Here is a 22,551-nt window from a genome sequence, read left to right as displayed (position 1 = left end):
GCAGGCTGATTACATCGGCGTACGCTGATCTGCAAAAAGCTCATTTCATCCGCGCAAGCGAGCATTTGATGCGTACAAAACTTACCGTCCCTTCGTTAAAGCCCAGCAGTTCGTGAAAAATGAAAAAAAATCAGAGAAAAGCCAGTGCATTACAAAGTTTCGATTGTAAGTTTGGCCTTTATTGGTCTGTTGAGACTGCTGGTGGTAATGGATGAGCTTCGAGACTGATAAAGTTTCCGAACTTAATTGGCGCATGGCAAGATTGCAAGAGAGATAATTAATTCATCGAGTATGTTCGATTCACCGACACGACTTACAATTCTAAGACGCTCTAGTCGCATAATCAATTTCTTTTTCGCGTCAGTTTTCAACGACGTGCACTCTCACTGGAAAACAAGCGTTCCTCGTCAAATCCTCGACCGAAAGAATAAGTCATTGACGAAGGACAGGGAGAGAAAAGAACCCTTTTCCACGTAAAAAAGCGAAATTCTCTAGCAACATCTTCGCTCTCTCTCTCTCTATCTCTCTCTCGCTTGACCCACTTAACCCACATCTGGCGACCTGCATTTTTAAAAAGCCCTAGCTCGTCCACCCTTCTCCCCCTCCCCCCTCCGAAAAGTAGTAGCGGAAAAAGTGAAGAAGGAAGTACAAGCAACCCCCCGTCGACCGCTACACGTCTGCGCAGACGCGACACGCGTTGGGGGTTATTCGAATCCACAGTGCGGCGTTGATGGCGAAAGCTTTTGCTCTCTCTCTCTCTTTCTCTCAGTGCAAGTCGCGTCGCGACGCCGAACGCATCGTGTACCCGCGGTGCTGATATTACAATCACGCCACCGCGCGTGATTGCAAGCTTTTCTTTTTGTCGATGTTGCTGTTGCCAAAGTGCCCATAAATGTGATTGTGTTGGTTGTGCATCGCGGAGTGTGATTCGTTTGTGCCGAATGGTTTTGGTTATTTTGTTGGCATGACGGTGAATGTCATGACGATACGCTGACGATTGCTGAGTATTATTCCTTCGAATCATGGTAAAATCATTGTTGTCTTTATGCTGCTTAATTTTTCGAATTGTTGAGATATGTAAGAAAAAAAAGAAAAGACAAATGTTACAATCTCGTGAAGCAGAATTTTTCCAAGTACAATGACGGTTGTTTCAATTGCTCGATCGATTGTAGAAAGAAGTTGTTTCACAAACATGCTTCAATTAAAAAATAATTCCAAAGAAAAATTGATAGAACCAGCATAATCCTCTTTAGGTAAAAATTAGCGAGGCGCCGTAGGACGAAAAAAGGAGAATCGTTTCATCGAGTTATAAAATTATATAATTATACGCGGGGGTCTCTAGCGAAATTAAAATTGACACGTCGAAAAAAGAAATTGAATCAGCGACCCGCGCGCCCGTCTCGTAAAAAGAGGAGCGAGAGACGCGCCGCATCGTTTTTGTCTGGCGCGTGTCATAATGCACGCGCGAGCCCTAATTAGCCGCGACCTTTTTTTACTTTTCGACAAAAAAAAGAGCCGTACGCACACTCGAGCGAGCTTGATTGACGAAATCCAATGTCGTGGCGTTATCGGGGAAAATTTTGCGGCAAAAGAGAGGCGCCGACCGAGCGCGAACGAGCACTTCCTCTTTAACGCCGTGACGCGCTCTCGCCGCTTTAACGAGAATTTTTTTTGGTCGACCAGGAAGCGCCAGTTTTTCCAAAGCTGACGCTCGCAAGTTTTGCGGCTCTTCATTTGCCTCTTTCTGTTTATCGAAATGCGAATTCATATTGCCGGTGAATTGTTCCCAGTGCGCGTAACGAACGACTGGCTGTTTTGGACGAGGTAAGCATTTTGCTCGGGAAAAGTCTCTGCGCGCAAGAATAATTGAACGCAACATATCCCAACGAATACCCGAGTCGACGAATCGAGCAATTCGTCATCCAGCCGCGAAAGTACACGGCTGCACGTTCAAATAAACTAGTCAACGTACATTTATTTATTCCGCCTCGAAAAGCTTATCGGCTATCATTACTCAAAGAGTCTTTATTTGCCAAAACACATATACGCAAAAAGAGTTGTCCGAGCAAGCGTAGGGCTGCAATTAAAAAGGCGGTGCGAAAAAAATGAATTGTCTCGTAAATCAAGTGGCGCGGAGTGGCGAGCTTACTTTTTTCGGGATTCCGCTGATAGAAGCGCGCGCGTAACATAATTCGCTCGGCAAACAGAAGCTTTTTGTTGTTTGTGCTCGACCCTCCCCCATTCGCGTGTTTGCCGAAGTCGGCGAGGTTTTGGAAATGCAGGCCTCGACAGTTTACAGGTTTATTTGCTTGGCGAAACTTGGTGCAATTGCCTTTGTCGGATTTCATTATGTAAACGCGCTTTCGTATATCATCGCGTTCACATCGTTATAGACGACATTGCGTCATTTTTATCATTGCGCAATTGTAATGTTGATCAAGTTGTTAATTATGTGGTAACGAGCGCTAATAAACAAAGAAAAGTATGAAACGAATTCGATATTTAAACGATAGTAGTGTGCGTCCATTATATTCCCTCGGTTCATTACGATTTTACGAGAAATACTTGCAAACAGAATTATCGTAAAACGAGGGAATATGTAGAATTTACGGCCGCTTCGTATTCGTAATGATACTTCCAAACGCGAACGTACGAAAAAAGCAATGTAATAACGAAAATTGATCGGCAGCGAAAACAGCGAGAAGTACATAGTTCTTCGATCGAGAGAAGGCTTGAACGCTCGCGCGAAACCCATTACTCGGGGGACGACAAATTTGCCTTTTAAGTGGGCGTCGTAGATTTATCGACCTTGGAGCGAGAGAGAAATCCTTGATCCTAATTCGCGTAATACCCGCGCCAGCGCCTAATCTCGCGAGCAAATCGAGGATTCTCTCTCTCACTCTCATCTACAACTCAAATATACGAGTTACGCCGACGGCCGATTTGCCAAGGTTGAATCGTTATTGGCAGGTTTGACTTTGCCCTCGCGACTGTTTGCTTCTCGTCGAATTTTCCGTTGAAAAAAAATTAATAGCAAGTGGGTTATTGGATTATCGTCGAGCATTACAATATAATAGTTTTTGGCCTCAAGGGAAATACGCTGATTCGCTCAACGAGCGTTAATGTTGTTGCACGGTTAGGCGCGGGGAGGGGGGGAGGGGGGGCACGCACGCGTTCGTTCAATAACAGTGAATTAATGCAATCAAAAACTCGCTCCGACAATAAACAGCACCGTCGCGTTCATACAGCTTTAATTTCACAATAGCCAAGTAGAAAATCTCTGGAATCATTCAATCTATTCTGCATCGCAATGCGCAATCTAATCTTTCCATTGACGAACGATAGAAAAAAAAACATCTAAGCTCAGCGCGAGAACAATGCCGTAAGGTCCAGTAGTCGGGATCGCGTTAATTAGGTTCGCTAATTTGTGCAGTCGCGCGTGTACGCGAGTGCACGTGAGCTGTGAATAATTACGTATCGCCGCGCGTTGTCGCTGATAATCCTCTGCCACGTACATATAACGCGCGTTACATTACCCGAGTTTTCATAATTCAGCATCAGTTTATGATCCTATCCTGTATCTATGTTGGTCGGATAACAAACCGACATCGCGCTTGTATACGACGTCGAACTACTCTCGCGTATCGCGTTACGCTTTTCTTGCTCGGCTTAACGAGCTTTTTTCTCCTCGCTACTTTCGCAGTCATTATAGCTGATGATGTGCATTTTTCGTTACCGGTGGCAGTGATGGACTTGGACCTTTTTAATTCTGCGTTACCTTTACTTTTCTGTTCTATTTATCGTTGTTGGTCGTTGTCATCGTTCGCGGATGACGAAGTGTACTCCGATGTATTAAATAAAATAATTATAGGCACGATATTTTCCGCGCCACTGCTGTTTCCCTGTTTCCAATTTTTCCGACAGCGGCATATACGTCAAATTTTTTTCGCTCGTCGTTTCGGTAGATGAATTTCAGTACTTTCCCAGTGAGGTATCGCCATTAATCGAGATAGAGATGACGCGGAAAAAAAAAGAACGAATGGTCGTCGCACTCGTTACTTCGTTTCGGCGTCGTCGCTGCGCCACGAGGATTTTCGAATTTTCGGCAACGAGAGAAAGCGCGCGGAGAGGATCGTTACGGCTCCGACGGCGCGAAATATACGACAGCCGTCAGCGTTTCGAGATTGACGTTGGCCCACGGCTATTCTCCCTCGCACGCGCAATGTCGCAGGTCGCGCGCGCAAATGAAAGTCGCCACTCCCAAAAAAGTTGATTTCCGCGGCAACAACGAAAAAACTCTGAAACTCTCCTGCTTGCGCTCGGTCCGCGACAAATTGCACTCGTCACTTTCGTTTTGCCGTCGATGTATCGCTTGCCCGGCTGACGTAGATCGAATTTTTTCCGACTGCTCGGCAAGCGTGACTCTGGACGCGAGGCGATCGCCGAAGAAAGTCGCTACTTCGCGGCGGCGCGCCCGCGGTAGCGCGAGATTAATCGTGGCCAGTGGGCAAAAAGTCGCCAAGAGACAAATTACTGATCAATGGGAGAGCGCGAGCGGGACTCGACAGCGCGAACGACGCCCGCGGGTACGTTTACGCGGGGATCGGGCTTAATCGCCGCGCGGCCCACGCGCCATGTGCTTGTTAAGCGATTATCGGCCAAGCAGCGCCAACCTCGTTCGCGCAGCGATCATTTTTCGTCGGCGGCGCCGTTGTCCCGGACTGCTCGCACCTCGCGGCCCGGGCATTCTGCAAATAACAGTCCCTTTTATTCTGTTGATCCCGGATTACTTGTGTATATCGCGGGCTTGTTTACTTGACGGCGCGCGTTGTTTTTCGATTTCCTTTTTTCCTGCTCGCCTCCGCTTTCGCTGTGGAATGCAAATCAAACAACGCCGAATCGCGGGCTCTGCAAAAATTGCCTTCCGCCAAACGCTGCGTCTCCCCCGCGCAGCATTGCTAACTCAATTACCGCAGCGCGACATCGGTATCTGTAGTTGGCTTTGTTTGCCGTCGCGGACGTACTTCGTGGGGCTAGGGGGTAAGGCATTCGTTTGATATTTGTATATTCAGCTGCAATTGGTCCGCCGCAGAGGTAGCTTTGTCGTTGAACTATAAATTAATTAGCTTCAAGTGCAGTGCAGCTATTTTCGCGGAAATTGCTCATGTTAAAGTATCGCTCGCCGGTCCGCAAAACGTAATTGGCAAAGCGCAATGCCGGTCCGGCTAAACACGCTAACACGGAAAGAAAGCTGTGTTCCATCGAGACCAGCCAAATCGTGTGACTGGATCAACCGACTCGCGGACAAGTCCCGAACAAGAAAAAGCCCGCACAAAGCAGAACGCGTGGCTGCAAAAGTCCATCGATTATTAGAATGAACCTTCTCTCGCGCATTTGCATTAAAGCCAGTATCAAGTGCGATAGCCTTATTAGCATCTCATAACGTGGCCAGGCCAAAACACGCGCTTGCGTGTAGCCTAATCGAACGCAAGCCTATGTATGTATGTGCACTCTCGAATTTCATTTAGCTAGCCGCACCGAGCGAAAGCGATGAGGCCAGCAGCGGCAGCTTTGTGCATATCAATGTGCCGTGTATGTGTATAGATATATACGCTCTGGGAAAAGGTGATGGTATAGAGCTAGCGAGAGGCGAAAGGGCGGGGGGCGGGGGGTTTGAAATTTTTGCCTGGATTTTTGTTTCAACGAGGTCTGTGGGCTACCAAGGCTCTGATCAAGCCCAGAGAGGCGTTGACACGCTGCTGCGGCTTGATTGCACTGTGCGGTAGAACTTTGGCTTTGCTTTTTGTTTAGTTGGCGGATTTACTATCTTCGTTCTTTATACTCTTCTTTGTTTTGGCTGTGCGATGAAAATTCGGTGGCGGTAGTTCAGCGCTTATTTCTTTTCGATTGTCGACACTTGAGCGATGCTAATTTGTCGAGCTTCGCCTTTGCCGTATAATTAACGTTTTGAACGTGCGAGTGACGTTGGCGGTATTTACAGCGCGCGTCGAGGCGTCGAGGCGTCGAGGCGTCGAATCGAGAAAAAAGCAAAAAGGCCCATCCTCGCGTAATTTGTCGCTGTGACCACGAGACAACGCGTCGATATAGCGCAAGCCTTTGTTCTGGCGATCTTTCGCGGCTTTAATATCCCCCCCGTCGGCTCGCTTTGCATGTGCCTTTGTGTACGAGAGCGCCGGCAGCAGCACTGGCGGCAGCCTAAGTAATGACGCCTTAAAAGACGATTCTCAAGGATTAAAGAGCTTTTTGAATGGCACTAAAGTTCTCGCCGCCTATATACACACACACACCTGCTAAAGAGATTCATCAAGCGCTCCTCTCGTTTATAATCTTGATTAAAGCAAACGACTTTTTCCAGCTTTCCGCGTTAATTAGGCCGACCTTAATAGCTCCTCATTGTTTACGGCGTGTTGAATTTTCGAAAAATCCAAAAATCTTGAAATTCGTTCGGCAAAGAGCCGCGCTTTACGCGAGCCCTCCTCGTTAAATCTAAATGTCATTAACGCTGCTGCGAGCACTCAGCCAGTTATTGCATTATCGTTGCGGCTCGCGCCGCACACCGGCAATCGTCCTAATGCTAAGCCACCTCGTGCTTCCTTTTTATCTCGCTTTCCTCTCGGCTTCTTAGTAACCGGCGCTCGGCTTGTCTCGCCACTGCCTTGCTTTTCATTTTTAATAATACACCCATTCTCGACCACGCGCGCCCATCGTCTTTTACACACTCGCTGCGAACCACCGAAACCATCGATTTTTTCAACACATACATACATCTAGTATTCTTTTATTAGGAGCCATGAGAAACCGTATTGATAGGCGATTGTGAACGACGTGCCGAAGTGTATCCCGTTTAAATATCCGAAGCGATGAGATCGATCGGAGGCCGACGACAGGAACAAATGAAAGTTTAGTAGACAGTCAGCGTTGAATCGCAAGCGTGTTATGATCTAGGCGCGGCGAAAGCTTGTTAAGTTCAGCAGGCATAACTAATAAACTCATCCGGGCTCAAAGTGTTTCTCGCCCATTGTTTCCTTCCTAATATCTTGCTCGTGCCTTTGTTTAGCTACGCTTAGTTAATATCGTTTCCCCCTCCCATTTCCCATAAGCGCAGCAAGTGCGTACCCCCGGTTTCGCCCTAACGAAGGCATTAAAATCTGAATGTGCAAAATAACCGTATTATATCCAGCTAAAACGAGGCTTTAATGAACCGCCGAAAAAGAAAAGCAAGTCCGCGGATTTTTCACGCACTACGTTCTTTTCTCTTTTTCGCGACCTCAAGTTTCTACGTCTAATTATAGCACCAGTAAATTTCTGAATATCCGCGTATAATGTTTTTTTCTGTTTCTTTTCAGTGTCGCCGGCGAAAGAAAAGCCGAGGAAAATAATTCGCAGGGTAATAAAATAACGGTGGAAATCTCGCTTGAGCTCGCGACTGGCACTGGATTATAAATAATGCGCGCAAAGAGAGGCCGAGGGAGAGGACGAGCGAAAGAATCAGCCAACTCAATTTTCATTTTTCAAAAGCCTCTCGCGAGAACAAAAGGCCACGCGCGCGTACACGCGCGCGCACACGCGCGCACACACGTTAATCCGAATTCTCGCGCGGGCTATGGAGACCACAGTTTGATTTGATTTTTGACTCCGTCGAGCGAAAATCTCCGGCGCTGAAAAATTTGCGCCAAGCTTCAAACGAAATATTTATGAGTTTTCATTTTGTCATTCCGCGAGTGTCTTTGTTGGAATTCTCACCGACAAAAGAGCTTTATAGCCATCCGGTCGAATGTTCAACATATTTGCCGGCGCACGCGGAAACATGCCGCTATGCCGCTCTACGAGGTGCACCCTTTTCCCGACATTTTTCAGCAGGCGACGCTTTTGCCGCATTCGTTCTGCGGGAGCTCGCGAAAAGATATTCTAATGAAACAAGCGCTCCCCGTCTAATTGATTGCTCGGGGACTGCAATTGCAATCGGACAAGCGCACAAGCGAACAAAGGTTAATTACCGCTCGGCCTGCGAATTGCACAGCCAAAGAAACTGGAAGGCCTTTGAAAGGTATTGCGAGCAGCGCAGCCAGTGTGTAGGCGAGAGCCGCCTTTTGCCACCTATTTATCTGCGTCTCGTTAGGTTAGCAAGAAGCAAAGGCTGGCTGGCGAGTCAAGTGGCAAGGCAGCTAGCAGCCACCGGGCGCCCGGGTCAAACGGCTTAATCTAATTTAGCAACGCGAGAGAGCCGAGGGATTTCGCGCACGCACTACTCGACTCGCTCGCGCGACATTCAAACTAGCAGTGTATTTACGGCGCGCGACTGGACGACCCCTGCTCTGCGCCGTTAATACGACCTTCCGTAAAAAGGAGCATTGCTAGCGAATTAATTTCCTTTTCTCTCGTTTCGCAGGGAGCTCGCAATGAAATAAGCTAATTATGAAGCAATCGAGGCCAGTCGTCCGCAGGCGAAATAACTCGGCTCTCATTAAGGCCGCCGCCGCCGCCGCCGCGTACGCGAGGGCGCAATTTCGTCTCGACGAGAGAACGACTCGCTGGCATTTGCATACATGCGCGCACGACGACCAGCTCGCACAACGCGCGCGCCTATTCAATCGTCCTCTCTCTCTCTCTCTCTCTAGCTCTCTCTTCCTGCCTCTATCGCGTCTTTTTCGACGCCGTCTCTTATTATTTTTTGCAACATCATTACGAAACACGAATTGTTTTAGTCGTCGCTCACGCGATACATTCATTTTTCATTGCGAACCGTTCGGCTAATAGTTTACAAAGCTCGAGTCCAGGGCAATTATGATAAGCACGTATTTCATTAAATTTCAGCAATTTACTTGCGACCCATGGAGTCGAACGAAACTTTTTTCGAATATGCGCAGCAACGTTCCTTTCCAGAATACTACAAAACGAAACGATGCCTTGCCACGACGTTTCTTCTTTTTTTCTTTGCTGCTGCGGTTACTGCTTCCATACACTGCTGAAGCTGCAGCGCGCCACATTGCAGCCCATTAATATAGTTGTTATTTGCTGGAAGCTCCTCACTCGTCGACAAAAATGCTCACCTGAAGCATCGCGAAATAAAAGCGCCCGTGAAAAGAAAACAACAACGAGGTGCCAATGTATACAGCCTGCGGGCCAGGCCGATTTTTTTTGTTTTTTACTTAAAAAAAAATTTTTTTATAGCCTCGTCAGCCAGCGGCAACGGAAAAAAACAAACGGACGAGCGGTTTTCGCGCGGCAGAAGCGAAATTTCATGCGAAAAATCCCGCGATGAAATTTATACGTGCAATTTTTATGACGAAAACGTGCGTTTCGCTTGTGTCTCTCAAGCTTTCCATTTCGCGCTTCGTTCTTTCCTTTGCCCGCGGTGTCGTAAATTATCGAGGTCCATTAAGCATTTCGGCAGGCTGGAAAGAGAGGATGAATGGCCAATGCGGACACCCTGGACACTGTGCAGGTGTTGCAGGCGTTGCTGGTATTTTCTTAATTTTGGCCGACTACGTGACTAATGACTATTCTGCATTTGGAGAATATTAATGAAACGTCGAGGTATATATGCACGAAGGACGGTGGCAGAGCGAATAGAAATATAGTATTTATATTGTCAATATATTCTTGCTTCGGCTGCATTCTTTAGGGCTATTCGCTTGAAAATACGAGCGAACCGACACTTGTTTCTCATTTCGAGTAAAGTATTTCTTAAAATTATTCAACATTAGCTACTGTTGCTTTCTCCAATTTTAATTTTATCGAGGGAACATCGTTCAACGATGAGAAATTAACTTCCTTATTTTTTAAGATTTTTTGATTCCCCAATTTTGCAGGGCAAGTGATTCCGCGCGTCGTACCGCAATTGAGATACGGGAATTTTAGATATTACATTCGTTTTGCGATTCGATAGCCATAGTGTATTGCGTGCCAATTCACTAATAACGCGAAAATTCCACGCTCGAAATTGCACCCTATGAACACAACGTTTTTGCGCGCTAATGGTCACTTCTAATTTTAGCAGAGTGAAATTATGGATTATCGCGTGTGACAGGGCCAACATTTATTGAATAATTTGGCGATAATTAATGTTCAATTCTACATTATCATCCACTGCGGTTCGTTTCTCGAATTAATGACCAAACCCCTGCAGCAACATCAGTTTCGAATAGTTTTCGAGGAATTTCGGTTGGGAATCTCATGAATTCGACAAATAATCGCTATATTTGCGTTTTCGAAGTGCGCTCTCAAAGAAACTCCAGGAATGATGAACGGAACGCAAGCCCACTGGTAAATCTAAGTGACGTGTTAATAGAAGCCTTATTTTTCGACGACTGTCAGTCGTTGTACGCTCATCTCTCGTGATAATCCGCGACGGCAACGATGGCCGGGATGGGTTCTTTTTCCGCATTCAAGGTGGCGTACAGGGGTAGAGAGAGCATGATTGACGCGCACGAGGGTGGCGCGCAACTGCGCCGACGACGACGCCCCTCGCCTCCAATTACGCCGTCTCCTTGAGGCTCGATGGGAACGTGATCGGGGAGATTTTTTGCCCGGCGCGCGGTCCGATTTCTTTCTCGAAACGCGAGACGACTTTGCCAGCTAGCCAGAGGCTGTCTGCTGGCTCAACTGGTTGCTTAATTAACCCCGTCCGAGCGACTCTGGGACTTGGCCAAGCAGTGCGTAAAGCAACGTCATCGCGGAATTGATCGGCATTCTTATGTGGCTCGTGGAACGTCGCTCGTCGATACGGTGCCCAGCTTATGTACTCGCGCCGCCTATAGCACCATTGTGCGCAGTGCGCATCGACGGATCGCGGTTCTTTGCCTCGTCTTCTTTGTCGGGAAGGTGAGCAGACTTCTCGCGCGTTTTGAATCTTCGTGCGGTTCGTCGGAAGTGTGCCTTGCGGCCGAGCGCGGCTCGGTGATCGATGACTCGGGCGCGCACTGTTCTGCCTCGTTGCGACGAGTCGGCTCGAAGAGCTACGAGCGAGCTTAGTGGCGCGAGCCGTGCACGTCGTGCGCTATCGAGCGATCCCGCGGAAAGTGTGGCGCGCGTGCTGCAGTGCAGGCGAGGGGCTGGAGGAGCCTTTCATTCAAGCTTTCTTTCGCTTCTTGTCGCAGTGGCTGTGCGCGCACGCGTGGTGGACCGTTGCGCGACGTGCAAACGTGCCAAACTACGCGTTTACCACGCGGCTCGTAGAGAGCTTCGGGTTTCAAGAGCAATTCGCATGATCACCTCTCTCTCTCTCTCTCTCTTCTGTTATCGATCTTAGGCGAGCAAGGGCGCACATGTTCGACCAATGATTTACGAGCTTGAAATTCTCTCTGCTATATGCGCTACGGGAATTTCATAAATGCCGCTGAGAGAGATCAAGACGTCGTGTACGAGCTGGAATTTTACCATCCGACAAGACGAGCGTACGCGTGCGCGGGGAATAGTAGAAGAGAAAGGAATTTAAAAATTAAGATTATTCGCGTTGCCGTAGCTGCGCTATCGCAAGTATTCCGTCGCATGCGGGAGACGCATGATCTCGGGCAAAGACTATTCTTCGCGCTGCACCTCTCCTACCTTTTGCTGGTGCAAATCGCCCTGATTTCGCGAACCAAGCGGAGACCCGAAAATCCGGCCACGCGGGAGAGACGAAACATTTCCCGATTGCCCGGCAGACGTCGAGGGAAGGAAAGCGCCGTGCTTTCGACGCGAATTAGCGAATCTCCAGCAGCACGCGGCAGAAATTGAAAGTCCAGGCGCGCCAAGAGCAGCTGCGCACGACAGGTTCGTTCTCTGTAGAGCGAAGGGCTTTTGAGCTCTGGCGCGCGAGGTATGCCCGACGCAGATATCGAACGAGACGCGCAGCATTTCGACGGGATAATATTCGTCGAAGGGCGGCAAGAAAGCGACCGAAAGAGCTCGTCGTTCGGCGTCTAATGGACGCCGCGCGAGATCTACTCGTATACGTGTCCCCTCGAATTTTTTCTTCGCTTAGCCCTTGCCGCAGAGCCCATCGCCGTCGCCACCCTCGTCGATACTCTTGGATTACCGGCTCGCGCGGAAATCACAAAACGAACAGAAACTTAATCTTGCATTGTACGGCATTTCGGTTTGCGTTGCGCAAGTAGTCGGATTTCCGACGACCGATCAGGCAGTGCACAAACAATAGCTCTCTCGGCGCAAGCTCGTCCCCGCTATTCGAGGCCGCCTTTCGACTCCTGAATTTCTCGTGAAAAGCGACGAATTATCATTCCGACAATTTTCCCTTCGCAATGCGTTCCTGCTCGGTTTTTCGCCGCTGAAAGCAACTTTGTCACGGCTTGCGAGCAGCATTTTTCGCTTTACAGCCGACCTTGATCTTCCCCGCGAGAGGAAGAATGTCTCGGTTGTGGTTTTTCTGAAAGCGCGTGTTGTTGTTTCTGGGAAAGCAGGAAGGCGCAAACTTGGCCTCTATTAACTTTACGAGAGAAAGAGAGTGAGAGACGGAGATAATCGCTTGTACCGGAATCGTCTGTTTACTCACTAATATTAAATTGTTGATAAGCTTTGTATCTGAATTGTTGTCTGATGTTTTATATTATTGAAAGTGCGCGCTCTGCCGGATCACAGCATAAATTTTATTTTTGCACGCAAGCGTGGAGCGAAGAAATAACCGCACGCGGAATATTGGTCTTCCTCGACGAGAAAAGCGGACGGGACTCTGGCAGAAGTCCAAGCACGAATCCTCTGCAATAATCAAATTCATTTCAGCCTTGACGTATCGCGCGACCATTCGACTGATTACAATTTGCAGCGCTGTCGCTCGCCGCCGACACGCCGAATAAAACTATTGAGATAATAAACTTTGCGCGCGGCGGCGTTGTTTGTGCCGTTAAACTCGCCTGGGACGCATAAACGGACTTGTCGCACGACGCGTGTGCGCCGCCCTGGCATTCGATTATATAGAAACGGGAACGCGAAATGCAAACGATCGTAAACGGCTTAACTTTGCTCTCTCTCTCTCTCTCTCTCTCTCTCTCTCTCTCTCTCTCTCTCTCTCTCTCTCTCTCTCTCTCGCTCTTGGTCGCACTACGCTCTTATCGTCGCCCCGGCATCTTCTGCTTTTTCCCTATCTCGCGAGCTTCTGCCTCCGAGCTATTCCTAGTTTTCTTCGAGTTCTCCGCGTTATATACTCTGGATGCGTCTGCGCTATTATTCATCTGTGCTTTCGCTTTTGTTGTTATTTTTTGTATCTTGACGAGACGCACCAGTCGAGTTATGCAAATAATGGCTCGGCTATTATCTGTACTGGAGTAATTTCGATGGAGCTTCTGGTGGGCTTCGTTATTCGCGGAGGTATTGTGTCCGTACATTATGCTACTGTTATACGTACCTTCAGAAAATGTATACTCAAACGAGTATTGCGTTTCTACGATACGTCCGAATAAAAGCAAGCCTTAACGAGGAGAAAACTATTGTGACGATCGCGTCGTTCTTTTTCTTTTTCAAGTAAACATTTACTGTTTTAGTTTAATCGCACAGAGCGCATGAAATTATCGTTATTTACAAGCCTGAGTTGCTGACTTAGGAATTTGAGTAAAATCAACGACGTATCAACTGGAGATTGTCTTTATTTGAATTTCATTTTCTAATCAATGTGAATTTTAGAGTGAGCAGTAAATTCACGTTAGGTTAAACTGTACCACACAACAAAATTATACGTTTTTTCATTTTTCGGTATTTTTCAACTCTTCGATCATTTCAGAAATACTTCGATCATTGGGTAACAATTTAAACCACTTGTCGATAAAGTTTGGATCAATTTCAACAATTCTTTTTAGAATTGCTTTTATACCTTCGCGATCGGTCCTTTTTTGGCAGTCGTAAATATCTATCATGGCCTAAAAAATACATGAAACATAAAAAAATTATAAGAAATCTTTAAAAATTATTTTCAATTAACTCACTCGACATATTTGACCGTCTATAGTTTCTGCAGCAGGGCATTTTTGCCGATAATTTTGACACGTAATTCGATCACTTTCAAACTAAAATATTTCATAATTAAGTATAATTTTATTCGATGGGTTTCAAATTTTAAGTTTTCAGTAAAACTATTAATTTGTCAACGAAGGCTTTGACGAATCTAAATTTTAATCATAAAATCATTTAAATCATTTGGCTTCTATGACAACACTTTGACTTATCGCTGTACTTACCGAGTGAGAGAGTTTGAATGATAATTCAAGGTATCTGTAATGTTCGTCCTTGAAAAATGTAACGTTTTATTTTTGATTTTATGAAATGATTTTAAGAAAAATCTTCACTACTTACCTTCAAATCATAGATCTGCAGAAAAAATATATTTCATTTACTTTGTTACTAATAAAAATAGATTTAATTATTGATTAATGGATATAATACCGATTTTGCATCTACTGTCAATGCGAACGCGATCGCAGCAAAGAAAGACCAAAGAGAAAATCGAAATATGTTCATCGTAGCCACGGGATAATGAAGAGTTATTTTTCGTCGTACGATGCTCTACAATAACTTGACTGTAATGACATCAGAAAAGAAAGAGTACGGTAGATAGGCAGATAGTGGTTTTATTGGGCCATAAAAAAAAAATTAATACATTGCCAAATTACAAAGAGTACAGTTCTTATCTGTAAAGTGTGACGGCATCTGTTGGTAAAATGCGAACGCTTTTCGACGAAAATGAGAGCGTATATAGGAATTCTATTACATTGCCAAGATCGCGTAGCTTATTACCCTCCATCTCTCTCGCTATGCTTCTTTTTCACGCCAAAAAAAGATCAAAAGACGGCGAGACCATTGTCGCGCGACAATTTTCGCCTCTCGGCAAACATAGCCGTTGCTATACGCCTTCTCTCTTTCTCGAGGGGCTGCTTTGTTTTCAAGTCACTCGCGTGTGCACGCGTCCGGAACGAGCGCATACTTTTCAAAGCTGTAGGTCGAGAGAGAGGAGATTGTTTCCTTTGCCGCGTCACCGCCCGTCCCCCGGCGATTTGGCCTCCCCGCCTTTTTGAGTTACACATTTCGATACGACGAGCGACCTGCTCTCGTTGAGAAGTACACCTTTGTACGACTTGACGATTGCGGGCTGCCCTCGCTCTCACCGAATAATGAGCTTACGGTATGGTTCCAGCCGGGCATATTTTCCGAGCACTCGAGTTTCCAAAAATAACACGGTTGTGCTCCCAGGATCTCCCCTGAAAGAACGAGGTTTGACCACGCTTACAAGTTGCCGCGCGGTTATAGGCATATTTAATAAAAATTTAACGGGCCACGCCTGAATATATTCTACGTACAATACGTTCGTGTATTTGCGGAGAGATTTATTCCCCAGTGTTTGCCGCAGCGAGAGCGTCTGTTATTTTTTTTCTGGCGCCCCGACGGACCAAGTGGCTTTGTTTTCCGGCAACGGCCTTAATTTATATTCCTTATGCGGGGAAGAAAAATTCATTTATAAAACCAATAAATCCCGTAGCGACCGAAAAGTGGATCGTGGAAAGTACCCGGCAATGAATACCCCATCCGAGAGTAAGAGGTGCCTTAAACATAATCGACGTAGCACTCTGTCGGTCTGTAGTCGCGGCGCGAAAGGATAGTACTCGTGCGATTGCACTTCTCTCGGCGGCCGAGTTAAAGTGGCCTCGGCGAAAGCAAAACGAACGAGCAAAGACCCTTACGTCTTTTTTGCTCTCTCCGATATCGATCGCTTTCTCCCACTCTCTCTCTCTCTCTCTCTCTCTCTCTCTCTCTCTCTCTTTCTGCCGTATAATCAGCGCCCGCGGCAATGCTGCTGCTACTACTAGCTGCTGCTGACCGATTGTGATTTTATGGAGGGTGATCCTTTTCTTCTGTACGTGGCTCTTTCTTTCTTCTATTTCCTCCCATGGCACGCGTACATGGCTGTTTTTGTTTGCTCATTACAGCGCCAGTCTTTCTTTGTTGGCTGACGTAACCTTTCGTTTGGTCGCTGTAACGAACGTATCGGTAGATTTCATAATCGCGAAAAGGAGACTTTGGTACGAGCTGGAATTGCAAATCGAAAGTGATTTCTATTCGCGTTTCGCATGATCGACGCGAGATGACGTATGTAAATCGTAGATAGCCAATTAATCTCTATGCTTGACGATCGTATTATGTTCGTCGTTCTTCCCATAATTCAGGCAACCACTCTCTCGCTTAGACGTCGACTCGCTAGCGTATATCTGGAATTGTTCATCTCTTCAGCATGTCCCGATTGATATTTATACGAGCGAGGGTGTCACTTTGAAAGCCCTGACGTCGCTTCTATTTTCTTTGAGTCCTTGTGTTTTCCCGAACCATCTGACTGCAATCGAAACAATGATGCTGTATTTCTCGATCGCTTGCACAATTTTTCGGGATAAACATTGAAATAACGTTGAAACAATAAATTGATCGGCGAGCAAATAGAAGAGTTTTCGTACACATCCCCTTTTCGGCGCGCAGACAAAGAAACGCCGACCCCATTTTCCCGCCTTCTAAACGAAAACTTCATTATTTTCTCATTGGCCAAGGGGCGCCCACTGTAGTGCAGGACAAACTTGTAAATCCCTAGAGAAGCGCCAGTGCCGTGTGCGTTCACGAGATAAAAAAAGAGCGTACGTTCATTTCGCATGCACCCTCGTCGCACGCTACTCAAGCTAATTCATGACTCACTGCGGCGCCGGCGCTTCGATTTTCACGCGTCAAACGAAACAATGCCATTTCGCGCCTGTGTCCGTATTTTGTCGAGTGCGCTTATTGAAATTCGTTTTGTTGCGCGAGAATGGGATCGCTGTGGTTTTCCGCGCTTCTCAATGGGATTCGTAGACACGCCAAGTTTGTTCGGATAGACCCGAACTGTACACGGACGACAGTTCGAGGGACGGAAGCAATAGCACTCGAAGCGGCCAAGCTGGCCGTTATTATTTCACGTCCCAAGTGATTTGCTGGCGTACACGTACGGAATCCGGCTTGCGTGCTGTCGCGTCGCGTCTCTGGTTGCGCGAGCTGCTACAAGTGACAGAGGAAAAACAAGCTCTACGCGCCCTTCTTCGTCTCGAATCCGATCGCGGCTCGCGATGCTTTCATAATGCCTGCTACGGCTTGGCGATACCAATCAATGTCGAGAAATGCCGAGTGCCACCAATGAACAATTGAAAAATGGGCGAGAGAGTTTTCTTGGATTTAGCTGGTTTTGCCGCAGAGCTCTCTTTTTCGTCGCGAACTACCTTTCACCTTGAATGCAGGTGTGCGAACTGGCGAAAAATAGCGGACTAATGAAATTATTATTTGTCGTAAAATTCCGGCAACTCGGGACAGGTGTTTACGAGTCGTTCGTTGACCGTACCGCAGTGATTGCGTAATAAGCGATAAGGGAATGCAAGCTTACAACGAGTATTTGAAGTGGCCGGGGCATCGCTCCGACGCAGAGCTCAATTTCCAATCTCTAATCAATGAAATTTCTCGTAATGCCGACATACGTGCGGTCGCAAGCTCATAATTAGCCCCGTGTCTGTATCAAATTCGACGTATTTACCCGGCGACATCACTCGCCTCGCGCAGTTTGCACACTTGTATAATGAGGATGAAAAAAAAGGAAAAAAAAGCACGCGCTACCCGATGACAAATTGATCAAAGCGTCGATTAATCGAAAGCCATCGCGTGGGAGGAAGCTCGTGCGCGCGTGATGCTCGATTCATCATGTTTTGCGTAGCGCATCAATGATAATAAATCATGGTCGCAGCGCGCTGGCTTCGGCTTTTTTCGTCCCGGCAAAAATCTGCCTCGTTTCTTCCTTTTCTTTTTCTTTGTTGACTCGCTGTCGGTTTCCATTCGACTCTGCTGGGTGGGCGGGGGGGGGGGGGGTATAAGTTGCGAAACTATGATATTGTTTAGAGCGCGCGCCGCACCGAGTAGACAATGTCGCGTCTCTCTCTCGGTGCTCTAGGGAAATCTGAGGGCAAAACGCTGATACGCTTTGCGGCTACGAGCGAGAGCCGGAGAGAAAGAGAAAAATGGAAAGTGCAGCCTCGTCCGACTGAACTACGCCATTTCTGCTTATTTTATGCATCCACTGTAGATTACTGCTGGCGATGTCTATACTTTACGCCGGATGTTTTCATGAAACGTCGATATATTTTTTGATCTATGCTCGTCGAAATTTCTCTCGCGTGCGTCTTGTACCCGAAAGATTAAAGTACGTGGAAATACAATGGAGGCGCATCTAACAAAGTTTTTTCCAATTTTCAATCAGCTTTTCTGCCTAATTATCATAGGGCCTACTCTTTTGTTTTTGATTCTACAAATTCATCGATAGAAGCCGTGATACCTTATTTTATTATTCGCAATTTTTCGTGCATTCTTTAATGTTGTCTTTTGAAATATTGCGAAGAACGCTAAACGGTGACATTTTTATCTTGAAAATTTTTATCCTCGTAGAATTGTTATACGAATAAAATTTGTCGTTTTCTGTTACAGCTATGTCACGTATTGAGCTTAATAGGGTTTAATACCCCACGGAATTGTGGTACTTGTTCATGATCTTTCTACGTATATGCACGAGAGACAACAGGTTATACATTGTCCTATGCTTAAAAGAGGCTAAAAAGTAGGAAGCGTGCATAGCCAACGCGCACACGAGAAAGAAATTCAATTTACGCAAACTCCCGCTAGATTCGTCACTACGTGACGTACAAATCCGAAAAGCAGGGTCATATCGCAAAACGCGCGAGGCTGAAACCGCCCGAGTGTGCACATCCATCCTCTCTCGCCTTTTTTTTATTTTTAGTTTTCGCGTTCGCTCACGCAGCTAAATAATGATCTACGAGGCGAAACTCCTTCGCTCGCTCGCGCGTGTTTTTTCCTTTGACCGAGTTTATGGCTGTTCCGTGCGAGCATTAAAGACCGAATGGATGCACGCGGCGGGCGTGTGGCGGAGGGAGAATTCCCGCGCGCTCTCTCGTATGAAAACTTTATGAATCGTCATTGACTTTCTCGGCGTACGCGCTCGCGACGTTCAATATTTTATTGTCCGTGGATTATCGCAGCTTTGTCTGGCAATTTGAATTAATGCCGACGGATCGGCTCTATTGCAAAATTAAATCTCGCCTCGTATCGATCGAGTTTAAACTGCTTTCTTGTTTGTACCTTGATTTCTTGCTTGTTCTTCTCCTATCCAGGTACGCGCGTCGGGATAGCCTTATTTTACGACTTTGTCTACGTATACATCCAATTTTTCACGACTTTTACGAGGTACTACTTGTAAAAATAGTGGAAAATCGTGTATCGTGCGAGAAAAGCGTTTCGAGTAATGTAGTAGTAAGTATATAATAATAAACTGCGCTGTGCACTTGCATGGCACAGTTTATTATTATTTCTTTTCGTCTGCAACATTTCGTTCTGAAGTTTAGATATGTTACGCTTAAACGAAAAGTTTGCCGACTAAGAACTTACGAAGCTCGATGTGCGCTTAAAATATCAGTATTGTCGCTTATGGAAGCTTTGCAGTGGTAAAGGACAAAATAGGCTGCTATTTCAGGCAAAGAAAATTGGACGGACGTGTGGCGGATTTATTTGTAGTATTTATCTGAAATAAAAGGCTACGCGTATACGCCAGACATGTGGCGATGAGAAATGCGCGGTGATTACGGTCGCATCCACGCGCTCGCGCGCGCATATGAAAATCCGACGCGACGTTATCGTAAAAGTAGAATCGTGCGCGCGCTCGCGCATCCTCTTTTATTTGTGAAAGGCGCAATTTTAATAACATCAGCGCTTGGGTTGACGTTGTATTTGGAGGCGCACGAAAGAGCAGTCGATGTATTTGATTAAAGCGCGCCTCGTCAGATCGGAAATCGCACCTGAAAGGCCCGTACACTCGCGCGTATTATTTTTTCGTTGAGCGCGAGAGCTTATATTCCCAAGACAGCCCGGCGAATGAGCACGGATGTATTCGCGTGCGTATGGCGCTTCGTTATCGGCTCGCACGCGGCAATCCCCTCGTCGATAAGAACCGCGCGCGGAAGGTGTCTCGTAAATAATGCTGATGGATATGCGAGACCACCGAGGGGATGCGGTATATGTACTGAATCTTGTAAAGGTACCGTCGCCGCTTATTCTTTCCCTTCGCTCCAATGGAATATAAATTAAAAATCTTCCCGACGGATGATGCTTTTTACCTTGCCGCTTCGACGTATCTTCTCGTTTTTATTGCGCGGAAATCATAGTCCTTACTTTGTTGGTTACGAGTGAACGCTTTCTTCTACGTAGCAAAATACGTCTCATGAATTAACATTATTCATCAGTACTCGTCCCTTTGTACGCCCTTAGTTTGATCTTTGTTAAATAATATCAAGCTCTCTACTCCGAGATGAATCATCAAACGAAACGCTGAACGGCGATGTATCTTCAGAGAGAGGGAGAGTTTCCACCCGCAATAAAAATGATAATCCAACGAGGCTGAGAAATCTCTGACCAAACGAGTGGACTTGTAAGTCTCTGAGAAACGGCGCGCGAACGTGATTCATAGGCAGCTATGCTTCTACCGAGGAGAAAAAAGGAGAGAGAGAGAGAGAGAGAGAGAGAGAGAGAGAAAGCTTCGAGGATATCATTTCCTTCGATTGGTCGTCGCTATATACTGCCGTTCCCCTCGATTTCATGGCTCATTTCACGACGTCACTTTGCGATGATTCTGCGTGGACGCGCGCACGCTCTTTCTACGGCTGCTTGCTGCTTCTTTTCCTTCATCGATCTAATTATCTTTCTTCTATTAATTATTTCTTTCACGCTGATACAGTATTAATGCATTTATCTCTGTACATGTACATGGAATGTCCGTGAAAACTCGATTGTTATTGATAATTAATAATAGAAATCAGTTGTCAAATTAGTCACCACTTTTGCGTCTGAAAAAAAAAAATCATGAGTCACTGTTCAACATCGAAATCACCCTGCCGCGAATTATTACGTTACTTCAGGCGAGTGACTCAACGCGCATCCTCCTCGACCCTTCGTAAAGACCAGTCGCACGAGTCACCTTTTACACCGGCAACGAAATCAGCAAGCACACCCCCCTGTTATCACGCGAAGTCGCGTGCACATCGCCTCCCCCGCCTTTTAAAAAAAAGAAAAAAAAAACACGAGATCGCATACATATCTACAGCAATAAACGCTCGTCACGTACGCTCGTCGATTCACTGTATCGAAATACGCATTTGCAAGCTAAGGAAGTGCCGCCTTCTAATCGCGATAATAGCACGAAGGAGGATACGGTGCTGGTGGAACTGCTGGCTGTGAAGGGCGAGATGCTCGCGGTTATCGGAAACGTGCGCGACGATCGGTTATATGGCTGGTTCTACATATCTAAAAGTTTGTGTATGCATACAACGTTAAGCTTTCCCCGAGCTTATCAATATCCCAGTGGCGAGTATGCTAATGGATTTCGATGCAGAACCGTTTTTTCTTGAATTTTCACTCTACTAACGATCGGTAGAGTTACAATTGCGAGCTTACACATTATTCATGTAATAATTTTAGTTCGCGAATGCACTGTCGCTATAAAATTTACATCACATAATTAACTATATTAATGAGAATATTTGTCGAGTATATCTGTCGGTCATTTCATTTTACCATCGACGTTCATGTTCTAAACGTTCAAAATCATCATGTATTTCGTTGAATACCGATTTAGGATTTTGCTTTCAAATAATTGAGCTATTAGCCTCATGGCTACAGCATCATACTCAACGAAATGACTTGGATAGAAAGTGAACGGAAACATTTGAATCTTTATAAATTGTTTTAAAAAGTGTTTGAAACTATTTATCATAATTAGTATTGAATGATTATGTGATGTTGGCCAAAAGTTCACTATGTCTCTGCAGTAATTAATGCCAATTAATACAGAGAAGAAGCGTAATTTCAATGAAAAATTGGTTGACTCGTGAGGACGCATAGAAGGACTAGAAAAACTCCATCGCACGTATTCATCGCAATACATCATCCAGAGAATCCGGACAACATACAAAAAAAATCTCAATAAAAAACTCATCTTCTTCTCCCCTTCTCCCAACTCGACAAAACAACTATACACGAATGGAATTTCCGTCATCGTCATCTACTCGTGGGGCGAATAACACGACATGTAAGAAAGAGAGAGAAAAAACCTAACGAAACCACTTAGAATTCATCATTCCGTTCTGTCTTTTCCCTTCTGCAATTTCCATACACACACACATGCGCGCGCGCTAACCTATAAAAAGTTGCGTGTGCGCCCTCCCTCTTTCGCTGTTATGCAGCAGCGGAGATTATAACTGTCGACCCTCGTTATGACGACGTCGCTTATTATGTGGGATGCAGGTCCCCGTGCTCGCGTCAAGTGCATCCCTCGCAGCAGCGGCGGCAGCAGCAGCAGCAGCAGCAGCAGCAGCAACAACACGAACCCGCGAAAAACAATTTTCTCGCGGGAGCGGCACACCACCCAGTACAGACTTTCATATTGCTTTTACCCCCACCCTCTCGCTTCTCTTTACCTTCACTCCA

The 22,551-nt window shown here is 46.2% G+C and overlaps 1 long non-coding RNA gene across 1 annotated transcript in view; it reads left to right on the top strand.

Annotated features, from left to right (window-relative positions):
* The first annotated feature begins 793 nt into the window (after nt 1-793).
* The window catches only part of LOC131672872 (uncharacterized), a 37,430-nt gene continuing 15,672 nt past the window's right edge, over nt 794-22,551 (top strand). The window contains exon 1 of the long non-coding RNA XR_009302665.1: nt 794-1,025. This is a non-coding gene — a long non-coding RNA (uncharacterized LOC131672872). The remainder of the gene's footprint in view (nt 1,026-22,551) is intronic.

Source organism: Phymastichus coffea, unplaced genomic scaffold (genome assembly GCF_024137745.1).
Source record: "Phymastichus coffea isolate CEN01 unplaced genomic scaffold, Cenicafe_Pcof_1.1 PCOF00161, whole genome shotgun sequence".
Classification (NCBI taxonomy): Eukaryota; Metazoa; Arthropoda; class Insecta; order Hymenoptera; family Eulophidae; genus Phymastichus; species Phymastichus coffea.
The sequence above is the reverse complement of the archived record's forward strand: the minus strand, read 5'-3'. Positions and strand labels throughout refer to the sequence as shown.